This window comes from Ipomoea nil, unplaced genomic scaffold, assembly GCF_001879475.1.
Source record: "Ipomoea nil cultivar Tokyo-kokei standard unplaced genomic scaffold, Asagao_1.1 scaffold3054, whole genome shotgun sequence".
NCBI classification, from domain to species: domain Eukaryota; kingdom Viridiplantae; phylum Streptophyta; class Magnoliopsida; order Solanales; family Convolvulaceae; genus Ipomoea; species Ipomoea nil.
The window spans coordinates 757,045-770,427 of record NW_017619482.1 but is presented as its reverse complement, the minus strand read 5'-3'; the positions used below and the strand labels follow the sequence as shown (position 1 = coordinate 770,427).

The window sequence follows — 13,383 nt, the reverse complement described above, 5'->3', positions numbered from 1 at the left end:
AAAATGAAACCACTATTTATAGTGGTGAGGGTGAGAGAAAATCTCCAACCAACTCTTAATTCCTTATTTAATTTAATTTCTTTAATTAAATTAAGGAATGTATCGGACTCTATTGCATCCAGGTTCATGATTTCATTAAATTTCCAAATAATATCAAATATTCAAATTCCTCAAAATTATATAACCCACATATAATTTTAGTGGGCCAAGACCAAGTCAAGCCTGCTAATTAGGCAACCCAATTCATTCAAGCAGCTTGGTCCAACTCGATTAAATATTTCATCATCTCGGGCCAAACAATCCAACATCCAATTACATTTAATTAAGTAATTAAACCAACTAAATATTTAATGGGCCATTTAATTAACCGATTAAATAAATATTAGTCCAATTAGCTTAATTAAAGTAATTAATTTAGCAACCAATTATCCACCACGATCCAATAATATTATTTAAATTTTTCAATGCTTACACACACACCCAAAGCATGGCTTAACCACTCCCACAATCCATCCCCTCGTCCGGTTGTTAAACATGCAAAGAGAGCCACACGTTCTAGCCAGGGGGCGATGGTAAAAAAATGTGAACTAGAGACTCAAGATCTTGGCTACCAATAGGGAAATTAATAGGGACCTCAACTCATCATTGTGTAAGGCGCAATGTAGTCGAGAGAACATCGCGAGTTGCCTTCCATAGGAAATTTCGGCACCTATGGTACATCAACTTCCAAATTGTATTCCAAGTAGAAAAGCCATCACCAGATTCCACAAACTTTCCGACTAGCCGTCTATACCCATTTCGTACAGTGTAGTTACCACGCAAATCCCCAGGCCAAAACCAACCATCCTCATGGTCCGTGAAATCGGGGTTCTCAAGATGGCCCCAACATCCTCATCACCAAAGAGCTCATGTAAGATACCCAAATCCTACCCATTAGTCTATGTATCAATCAGACTGGCTAGAGTTTACTTGGACGCTCAACTTCGTTTGGCTAGAGTTTACTCGGGTCTAGTGGACGCTCAACTTCGTTTCCTAGAAGCAAAAACAAGGGTCTTGGCTAGAGTTTACTGGATCACCACCTGAGTAGTGACAACCACGCTACCTCCGCAGTGCCGACCACTAATAGCCCCATCAGTGTATATCTCCCACCACTCCGCGCTCGTCGGGTACATAGGCCGGTTGAGGATCGCTTGACTGAGCAGAGCATTTGACTATGAAATTGGCTTAGGCTTAAGCTTTGATGGATGGTCGATGTGCATACTCTATCCCGTACTAAGTGAGCTATATCGCCCACTTGAGTACTGCGCAATACGTTGTCAGCGGTAAGTCGGTCAATACCCTAACTTGGTGAGCTTGGAAATAGGGGACCAACTTTTGAACCATGATGACTAAGGCAAAAGCTACATTCTCAAGTGGTGAATAATTAATTTTTTCTCCTTTCATTGTCCGCCCCACGTAATACACATGCAATTGTATCTTCTCATCCTCGTGAACCAACACTGATCCGACTACCTTCTAGGAGGCGGCAAGATATAAGAATAGAATTTCGCCTTCCTTGGGCTTAATAGCAAAAGAGGAGTCAGGATATACTTTTTCAAATCCTCAAGGCAGCTTGACATTCCTGTAACACCCCTTTTCTTAACTTTAAAACTTAGATTTTAGCAGTCTAAAAAGACAAACATAGCGGAATAAAGATAAACTAGGATATATATATATATATATATATATATATATATATATATATATATATATATATATATATATATATATATATATATATATATATATATATATATAATAAATCCCAAAACATGCTAAGAGAGTGTCACCGCCATAGTTACCCACCCTCGAGAACTGCACAGGCTAAAACTACAATCATAAACGAGTCACAGCTCAAACATCATCATCAAGGGGTATATGAACCCCGGAGTCTAAGTACCAAACAAAAGGAGGTAGTCTAGCTACATCAGAACTACAATAATCCAAAAATAAGGAAGGATACTAAGGCTAGCATCTACTAAACCCTAGGGCTACCACCTAGAAATAATAAACCAATCTAAGCTTGGCTAACTAGGAGAGACTATGAGGATGTCTAGAAAAAAGCTTGGTCCGCAAGCGAGGGGGATTTCATCAAGGTAGTGGAGGGAGTCACCACGATGAGTTTAGACTGGAACCACAAACTTTTTGGCAATCTTTAAAACAAAAAGAAGGATTCAGGCATGAATTAGGGGCATTCAGGACTCGCTTCTCATGTTCGTAGATGAGGTTGGAGAGCTACCTAGAAATAATAGACCAGTCTGAGCTTAGCTAACTATGAGAGATTATGAGGATGTCTAGAAAAAAGCTTGGTTCGCAAGCGAGGGGGATGTCATCAAGGTAGTGGAGGGAGTCACCACGATGAGTTTTGTTAAAAATTCAGAATTTGAGAGACCTGGCGGGTGGAGAATATCCACCACCCGCTAGTAAGGCGGAAGCAAGATATATGAGAACCAAAGAACAAGAGAATAGATTATATTGAAAGAATACAATAGATTGTCTCTCTCTTAATGTATATTCTATACTTCTATGGACCTCTATATATACTAAACTAGATACTAAATTAGTCTAGGAAACTACTAATTAATAAGAATAGGAAAGGAAGAGAATAGGAAAGTAAGACAACTTTCCTAATATTCAACACTTGTGATTTCTTTCCTTAACATGTGATTTCTGTGATTTCTTTCCTTAACACCCTCCCTCAAGTTGGAGCATGTAACAGAGAAATGCCCAACTTGGGAATAAGAGACTTTTGATTGACGTTGTTGCTAGCGTCCCTCTTGTCAGCGTCGACGACCTCCGTGTCTAAATCTCTAAGACTGCCTAATCTATAGAGATTCCAAATATTATATTTATATTCCATAACATTACAAATATATCACATGAGCCATAGGACTTCACATCTAGAGTCATAACCTTCGAGATCAACACCCATGTCTCAAACCACTTGATCAAATCTTCAAACCACGTTGTGCCAAATCAGTCCACCGTTCAATCTGTTGCACAAACTAAGCTTCACGAAGCCAAAAAATAGGCCAAACACCACAGCGCACCTGCCACTCACACCGCACACTGTTATCAACACTTGCCTAACACCACAGTGCTCCTGCCTCTCGACCACAAACCATCATTACGCTGCCCACACAGTGTTTTCCTGTTTTCCTGGTGCACACAATTGGTTCATCCCGAACCAATTCTTCTTCAACCATCGGCCTCCCATAACTGCCGTGGCATATGCCAGGTCCGCATCCCTCCTAGCATCCGTGCTGCCCATGCATGCAGCACCCTGACAATTGGTTCAACCCGAACCAATTCTTCTTCAACCATCAGCCTCCCATAACTGCCGTGGCATATGCTAGGTCCGCATCCCTCCTAGCATCCGTGTGCCCATCACTGCAGCGCCTGGACTGATTGACATTGGACAAGCTACAACGACTCAACTCATACCAAAATATGAGACTAATCCTAATGGACCCACAATAATTAACCAAACAACACAATCCACAAGTATAATAAACCAAAAGCTCTGATACCATGTTAAAAATTCAGAATTTGAGAGACTGGCGGGTGGAAAATATCCACCACCCGCCAGTTAGGCGGAAGCAAGATATGTGAGAACAAAGAACAAGAGAATAGATTATATTGAAAGAATACACTAGATTGTCTCTCTCTTAATGTATATTCTATACTTCTATGGACCTCTATATATACTAAACTAGATACTAAATTAGTCTAGGAAACTACTAATTAATAAGAATAGGAAAGGAAGAGAATAGGAAAGTAAGACAACTTTCCTAATATTCAACACTTGTGATTTCTTTCCTTAACATGTGATTTCTTTCCTTAACAAGTTTAGACTGAAACCACGAATTTTTTAGCAACATCTTTAAAACAAAAAGAAGGATTTAGGCACGAATTAGGGGCATTCAGGACTCACCTCTCTATAACACTACTCGGGGCTTCAATCCTTTAAAAGAAACTGATTAAAGAACTGGATGAGAATTTGGATCAAGAGGAGATTCTTTGGTTCCAAAAATCTAGGGTGGATTGGATCCGGGATGGTGACAAGAACACCAATTATTATCACAAGTCTCTAGCAATAGGAGGAACATGGGGCGGGTTTGATTCCTCAAAGCCAAAGGTGAGTGGACTTCCGATACTCATACTTTGTGTAATCATATTATTGGTTTTTTTTTTTTTCTCGTCTATTTGACAAGGTCCCTCAAGAGACGACGACTGAATGGTGGGATTATTTGGGTCCTAGTCTCGGTGCAAACCAGGCAAACTCCTTAATGAGGTCGGCATATTATCGAGGAGGTGAGAAGAACAAATTTTGGGATGAAGCGGTTCGGGAGTCTAGGCCTGGATGGGATTCAGACTACCTTTTACCAACACTTTTGGGACGTGGTGGATGGAGGGTCTCTCACGAAGGCTTGTCAACTTAACCTTTACCACGAGGAAAGTTCTTACTAATCTGGCTGATTGCGTTTATCATGCTTATACCCAAAAATGATAGGCTTGAAACCGTAGGGGATTTCCTCCCATCACCCTTCTCAATGTAGGCTTTTAAAGTGATTTCTAAAGTCCTTGTCAACATATTGAGACCTTGGATGCAACGTCTCATTGGGCCTCATCAGAATAGCTTCCTAATAGGTAGATCCACCTTGGATAACGTTATTCTCACTCAGGAGGTAGTTCACACTATGAGAAAGAAATGGGGTAAAGTAGGCACTATGGTGATGAAGTTGAATCTCTAAAAGGCCTACGATAGCTTGGATTGGGAGTTTCTAGAATCCACCCTCAGAGGGTTTGGGTTCTTGGAAAATTATATTAGACTCATCATGTACTCAATCTTGGAATGAAACATCTATATTTTATGGAATGGGGAGAAATTACCCCCACCCCCACCCCCATTCGTCTAAAAAGGGGGTTACGGTAGGGTGATCCGCTATCACCGTACATTTTCATTCTTGTCATGGAGAGGCTGGAATGGCATATCCAAGAGCAAGTCTAGGCGGGTGGGTAGAAACCCATTCAGTTGTCCCGATGAGGGGTTGGGGTTTCCCACCTATTCTTCGTAGATTATTTGATGCTCTCAGGGTAGCTACTGAAAATCAGATGCAATGAACTGGATGGAGAACTTCTCATAATGTTAGGTTTGAGAATTAATTTATCTAAGTCTCTTGTGTTTTGTTCACCTAACACTGATAATATGACCAAACGGCGCTTCGGTGAGATTGCCAACATCCCTATCACTGAAAACTTGGGCGATATAAATTTGGGGATTCTGATTCTTCAACAAAGAGTTACTAATAGTACTTTTGATCACATTCTAGAGAACATGAGATGAAAACAAATTCGCTAAGTATGGTAGGATAGAGGGTCCTTGTCCAGTCCGCACTTGTAACAATGCCAACCTACACCAAGCAATGTCTTGCTCTTCCCATGAGGGTGTGTGAAAATATTGACGAAATTTGTAGAGATTTTCTTTGGGGTCATGACAATGATAATAGGAAAATCCATCTCGTTAGTTGGAAGGAAGTGTGCGCGCCTAGGAGAATGGGGGCCTTGGTCTTTATATGGCCAAAGACACAAACTTAGCATTACTCGCTAAGCTCGCTTAATAGATGGTGACCAACTGGGACAAGCTATATGTGCAAGTTCTTCGTGATAAGTATGTCCCGAATAACAATTTTTTTCACAACCTAGTGACTGTCAACAACTCTTGGGGATGGCAAAACATCATCAAGGGGAGGTCCGTTGTTGAGCTGGGAGCTAGGTGGAAATTTGGAAATGGATCCTCACTTCATTTTTAGTCTGACTGGTCGGTGGGGGAAAGACCGCTCGAGCTAGAACGTGATGTGAAGGTGCCGAATGATTTTGTGATAGCTAAGGTGAGTGATTTTATTACTAATGCTCACAATTGGAATCTGGATTTTTTGCAAGAAATTCTCCCGTGCGCCCTTGTGAACAAAATTTGTGAGATTCCTATTCTAGAAGGGAACCATTCGAAGGATATGTTAAATTAGCCTCAAGGGGATTGAGGGGCTTTCACAGTCAAGTATGCCTCCTATTTGTCTCCTTCCATCGCTGCACCTTTGCCCATGCTTGGAAATGACCGCTTGGTTTGTTGAAACTGCTTAACCATCATTGCTCCGCCCTTGACACTTTCCCCCGTCTCAAAAGGAAGGGTTACCGGAGGTTTTGCCGCCGACTGCATGGACGGAGGCAAGGCTACCAAAACGATAGAAGAAAAAAAAAACTTACCTTTACAAACTCAAATAAAAAAGGAGAAATTTTTTTTCCTCTCAAACTCCATTCTTTCCTTTCAATCCACTATGAAAATTCCTTTCACAGTCAAGTCTACCTACAACCTTATTAGTGGAAATTTGGAAAACTCTGGTGACATGGAGCGGATTTGGAAACTAAGGTGTATTGAAAGGATTAAAATCTTTTTGTGGTGCATTGCCAAAGGGAGATTGCTCACCAACGCAGAACGAAAAAAAGAAGATGCCTAACTAGCGATGATAGCTGCCCCAGTGTGGGGAGGAGGAAGAATCAATGAAACACCTCTTCCAAAATTACCAGTTTGCTGAAGAGTATTGGCAATAGTGCGAGAACCAGAAGGGATACATGCGCTCCTTGCTGATGCCGGTGACACTTTGGATTTAGGATAATTGCAGCACAATACTTGGGTATCAACACAACATGAATTGGCCGACGAAGTTTTTCTGCACGTTTTGGGAAATTTGGAAAGGTAGAAATAAGTGGGTCTTCAGGCATGCTTGGAGGGAGCCGAGAGACGTGGTCCAAAAAGATTTTAAGCTTGACAAAGACTCAAGTTGTCTTTTCAACAAAAACAAAGTGGTGAGATGGGTTCGTTGGACTCCTCCAGATGAAGGAGGGATCTACCTGAACACATATGGTGCCAGAAAGAGTAGGTGGATAGCTAGTGCCGGAGGGCTCTTTCGTGATCATAGGGGGAACTGGATTTTGAGTTTCTTGGTCAACATTGGGTCCACTTCTAGCTATCTGGCTTAGGTTTAGGGTCTAAGGAAACGACTACGACTTATTGTTAAGAGGAGGTGGGACAAGGTAATGGTGGATCTGGATTCTGAAGCGATCATTAATGTGATGCTAGCTGACTCTCAAGATTATGAGAATCTAGAAACCATAGTGGCAGAATGCAAGAGGATGATATCAAAGATGGGGTAGATATCAGAATATGCTGCACTTCTTCAGAGTGACGCTGGTAGGGCCATGATTCAGAGAGTCTACTAGCGAGGCTCCATGAGGCGTTCCTTTGCACACAAAAAAAAAAAAAAAAAAAAAAAAGTTTGTGCTTAGCAGTTATGAAAAAAAAAAAAAAAGATTTTTACTCAATAAACAATTCATCATTCTTTTTCTCTCAAATTGTCATTATCTTCTTTAACTTACCTTCTCACCTCATTCTAGCTAGTTTCAATTCTCTCTTAGTTCTTTAATTTGAATCAGCTTCTAGAAAAAATAATTCGAATAAATTAATTTTATTCTAAGAACTTTACAATATATTTCTAGAAAAATATTTCATTTACTCCCAAAAATTTACTCCTAACTTTTACTTTCACTTGTGTTCAAATTTCATTGGAGGAAGGAAAAGAAAGAGTGGATAAACATCATGGCCCCTATACTATTAAATTGAGCAATCAAAGCATGCCAAATCATATGGGGTAGAAAATGAGAGTATGAATTGAAAGTACATGTAGAATTACTCTTTTTTAAAACTTTCAAACTAATTTTACTTAATTAAATATTTTGAAACAATATTAAAAATTTAATTTTATCCTAGGAACTTTGAACATTTGGAAGCAATGTTTAATTAAATATACTTAGTTCGTAACTTTCTAAAATTATATTGTAAGGTCCCTGGAATAAAAATAATTTTTAAAATTTTTTTGAATTTAATAAAATAAAATAAAAGGCATGCTAATATTAATAAAAATAATATTTAATGAAATAAAATTAGTTTGAAAGTTTTTAAAATATATTGTAAAGTTATTTGAATAAAATTAATGTTTTTAATATTGTTTCTAAATGTTTAATTAAATAAAATAAAATGTATTAATAAAAATTAGGAATAAGGGTCAAATAGGCCACTGAACTGTACACAGGAATGCAATTAGGCCACTGAACTTAAAAAACCTACAATTGAGTCCCTAAACTAACCAATTTTATTCAATTTGTCCATTTTTCAAGTTTCTCAAGTTGCTAACAAGTTACCCCTCCACATAAGATGCATATGTGGCATTTTTTTTTAAAAAAATAATTTATTTTTAAATTATTTTTTTAATATTTAATAAATAAAAACTAAAATAATTTATTTTCAAATCAGTTTTTTTTAATGTTTAATAAATAAAATTTAATTTTTTTTTAAAATAAAATAATTTGTTAAGTCGTACAGGGCTTGGATTTTATTTTCAAAAAAAAAAAAATTATTTTAGTTTTTATATTAAACATTAAAAAAACTAATTTAAGGTGTTCAAAAAAAAGAATTTAAAAATAATTTTTTTAAATGCCACATATGCATCCTAGGTGGAGGGGTAACCTGTTAGCAACTTGAGAAACCTGATAAATGGACAAATTGAATGAAATTGGTTAGTTCAGGGGCCTAATTGTAGGTTTTTTAGGTTCAGCGGCCTAATTGTATTATTGTGTGCAGTTCAGTGGCCTATTTGACCCTTATTCCTAAAAATTAAAAGAGTTGTGGTAGTGTGTTTTGTTTCTAAATTTTTAAGTTCTAAATGAAATAAAAAAATATTAATTAAAATTGGTTGTCGTAAAGTGGTTAAAGTTTTAAAATATCATGTAATAAGTAGTTAATGTTGGATTTTTACCAATAAGATTTTACTCATGATAGCAATGCCAACACATGAGTACATGACGAGAGTACTCTTGGATATCAATATATTAAGTACGGTTGGTTAATTTCAATTAGAAACGGCCAAAATTACAATACAAAATTAAGAATCAATAGATTACAAAAAGTACTAGTCTTAGTTAAAGGTTTAGGAGCTATTAGAGAAAAAAAAAAACGAATTAATTAATTACAAAAATTACTACTCTTAGTTAACGGTTTACGCTCTTGAACTTATACTCATAACGCAATTAGTCTTTTAATTTAAAAAAAAATGTAAATAAATTTGTGAACACTCAAAAATAAATAATGCATGAAATTAACTCTAGTTGTAAGTTATCTTCAATAATAATTATAAAAAGTGGACAATTTGATGAATTATGTAAAGTAAACCGGACTTATTATGTGAAATAATTTCAGACTTATTACATGAATCTCTTCAATACTTTTTAATTAAAATATAAATTTTTTAATAAACTCATCATAGTACATAGTTTTACATGAACTTTCTCACATAAATTAATTTTGTCCCGAGACATCTTCATCTTCTTTTTAGCCCCAACAAATCACCAAAGATGGCTATGATGCTCATCATGTGAAAATCGTGGTAAAGCAGTGAGAAAAACGTTAGAATCTACTTATAAATTTTGTCATTATTTTTAGGGAAAATGGCACTTTTTCCCCCTGAGTTATATACTTATAACACTTTTTCCCCCTAAATTATTTAAGTGGCTCTTTTCCCCCCTAAAATGTTAAATGAACATATTCACCCTTAAAATAAATATTTAAAATGAATATTTCATTTATTTTTCTTCTCCAACAAATTATTACTATAATTTGGTTCAAACCAAACAGATATTATAGCAACCAAACCAAAATATTCCAATTACAATTTAGAATCAAAACGCGATATTTAGAGTTTATTAAAATCACAAATCGAAATGGTCGGTTCATGTTCCGAACTGAAAAAATAAAATACATTTATTGTTGAATTTAGACTATTTTAAAATAAAAAATAAAATAAAATTTAAAATAAAGACGGTTCAAAATCACAAACCGGATCCGAAACCGCCGGTTCACGGTTCATGATCCAGTTTTTTTGGTTCATAAATTTAATAAATTGAAATCTAAATATTGGATTCTAGATCTGAATCATAACCGGAAACTTTTAATTCGATTGCTATAGTGTCCGGTTCAGTTCGAACCGAACCGTGGTCATTGCTACATATACACAATAATTTGTTGGAGAAGTAAAATAAATAAAATATTTACTTTAAGGGTAGAAATGTCAATTTAATATATCAGGGGGAAAAACCACCACTTTTAAAATAATTGAGGGGGCTAATGTGCTTACATAAATAATTGAGGGGAAAAAAGTGCTATAAGTATATAACTTAGGGGGAAAAAGTGTCATTTTCCCTTATTTTTATCAACTTTATGAGACAAGACAAAAGGTAGGTTGGATTTCTCAATCAATTTTGCTGTCCTGTGAAAAATTTGACTCCACATCCATTGTATCAAAATATCAATTGGTCTCTTTGGTAATTGATTAAGATTACCAAAAGTAATTTAACATCTATTACTCCTAATCTTTGCGCACTTTTCAATCCACTATGAAAAGTAAGCCACTATTTTTTTTTTTTTTAAATACATATCATAATGTAATAACCTTTCAATTTAAGGAGAGATTATTTAATATCTTTTACTTAATTTTGTCACTTTTTTATGAACCTTAATATAACTAATTAAAATAGATATATATATTTTTATATCAATAAAAAAACATTATGGTAAAAAGTATTTGAAAAGTTTTTTCAATTATTTTTACCAACAAAAAAAATACTTATATACCCCTTCTTTATGGGAATAAAGTTAGAGAGCACATATAATAGGGAAAATGGTCAAATAGACTCTCGAACTTTAGCTGAAAAGTCAGTTAACCCCCTAAACTTTTTAAATGTGCAATTACACCCATCAACAATTTATTTTGATACAATGAAGTCTAAAAACTTATTAATGACCTACTATCACAAGTCATTCGCTTCCAGCCACTTTCCGACGAAATTTAGGCAAAAAAGTAATTGGCGACTGGCGAACGGTCACCAGTCACAAAGAAGTTAGAGGGTGTATTTGACCATTTTTCCTTTTTCTTATAGAGGGTGTCATCACACTAAATTAATATGTTAATGTGTCTAATTGCAATTTTCATATGTTTAAGGGCCTAATTGACTTATTACATAAAGTTAGAGGTGTATTTGCAATTCACTATTATTTTCTCTGCATTCCAACAATTTTAATTCATTTAAAGTATAATATAATAATAATAATATTAAAAAGAAAAAGTACAAATTTTAATTTTTTTAAAAAGTTAATAAAAGGACAAAAAGGTTAATTCATTTAAAGTATAATATAATAATAATAATAATTAAATTTATTATTAAAAAGAAAAAGTACAAATTTTAATTTGTCTTTTAAAAAAAAAAGTTAATAAAAGGACAAAAAGTTGCTAGTTGTTAGAATTGCAAAAGTTACCATTCAAAAGTTGATCTTTTTTTTTTTTTTTTTTTTTTTTTAAATGAAAATGAATTGAAATGTCACATTAGATTTAATTCACTTGAATTGCAGGAATACATTCCGCCTAGCAACGCTTTAATCTTTTACTTTTTTTTTTTTTTTTTTTTTTTTTAGAAACAGAACTCAATTCATTAAATCAGCATCAAGAATCGGAACAAGAAAGATGGGCGGACCATCTAACAGAAACGACACCCCTAGCTAAAGCATGAGCTGCACCATTCGCAGATCGTTTAACAAATGCAAAGTTGACCCGTTTATCAGACAACTTGTCTTACAGCATCAATCAAAAAACCAAAAGCAGAGAAAAAAGATTCAGCATTCAGCGCCTTATAACACAACTGCGAGTCAGTTTCAACATCCACCTCACCCATTCCCGTGCTACGAAGCCAAGACAAAGCCTCTCGCATGCACATAACCTCAGCCTCTACCACCGTATACTGTCCACATACTTGCAAACTCTTGGACGCAAAAAAGCCACCTTCGTCATCACGCAAGACCCACCCCATTCCCATTAGATTACTACCAGCGTCTAAGGCCGCATCACAATTCAGCTTCAACCTCCCTACTTCTGGCCGTGCCCAAGTAACCCGAACTGCAAGTTCAATTTGTACATCGCCACCCTCCACCTGGACAACCCTCCAATTCTCCCAATAACTCACCGCCTCACGCATTACCATGGCACCATTAAACTGCACCCCTCTCCACACAGTTGCATTCCGACTTTTCCACAAAGCCCAACATATCATCACAAACTTTGGCAGCATATCGTTTTTGAGGTGCATCAACTGCTCAAAAAACCCTTCTACAGCACACCCGTGATCATGAGACAACACCGGCAATCGAAACGTAGCCGATAATGCACGTGCATGGTGGCAATTACGGAACAAATGAGCATTCGTTTCATCAACGTTGCCGCACATATGACGTAGAACCATACATGCAACACGTTTACGGGCCAAAGCTTCCCTTGTTGGGAGGACTTCCTTTGCTAGTTGCCAGGCAAAGACACGAACTTTCGGAGATACCTGTAAGTGCCAAATTCGATTCCAAGCATGATCAGTTTACACCTCCCCCGTGAGTAACCTATAACAAGATTCATCTCCTGCAAGGTTTGAAACCCCAATCCGCCTTTGGCCTTAGGAACACACATTGCCCTCCACGCCCTCCATCGAATTCCCGAGGTGCCCACAACTTTGCCAGTCCACCAATATTGATTTAATATACTTCTATCTCCCTGCACAAAGATAAAGGCAAAGAAAAAACCATCATAGCATAACTTGGCAAGGCCTGCAAAACGTTCTTTAACAACACCTCACGCTCGGCCCTTGACAGAAACCGTGTGTTCCACCCCCGGACCCGAGCAAGTATACGTTCCTTTAAAAAGCCCAAAATTGCTCTCTTACTCCTTCCCACCATCGAGGGTAAACCTAGGTACCTCCCCGAAGTATCCCCCTGCTGCACCCCAAGGACACTCTCTACCGCATTCCTGCTAGCTTGATCGGTGTTCGCACTAAAGCACACTTGGGACTTGTCATAGTTTACTAGTTGGCCAGATGCCCCAGCATACAAATCCAGAACCAATTTCATATTTATAATCTCCTCAGAATTCGCACGCAAAAAAAGGAAACAATCATCCGCAAACAGCAGATGAGAAATTGGTGGTGCCCCTCTCGCGACCCGTATCCCATGCAACAACCCCCGCCTCATCCGATTTTCTATTAAAGCACTCAACCCCTCCACCACCATCAAAAACAAGTATGGCGAAAGCAGGTCACCTTGCCGTAGACCCCGCCCTGGCATAATGGGCCCCAACTGCCTCTGCTCATATAAAATATGGTACTGCACACCACATACCGTTTCCATTATTATGTCAACCCATC

General features: G+C 37.0%; 1 long non-coding RNA gene across 1 annotated transcript in view; it reads right to left on the bottom strand.

Moving 5' to 3' along the window:
- LOC109164006 overlaps window positions 1-1,883 on the bottom strand; it is a 19,644-nt gene extending 17,761 nt beyond the window's left edge. The window contains exon 1 of the long non-coding RNA XR_002051372.1: window positions 1,874-1,883. This is a non-coding gene — a long non-coding RNA (uncharacterized LOC109164006). The remainder of the gene's footprint in view (window positions 1-1,873) is intronic.
- Window positions 1,884-13,383: the final 11,500 nt, after the last annotated feature.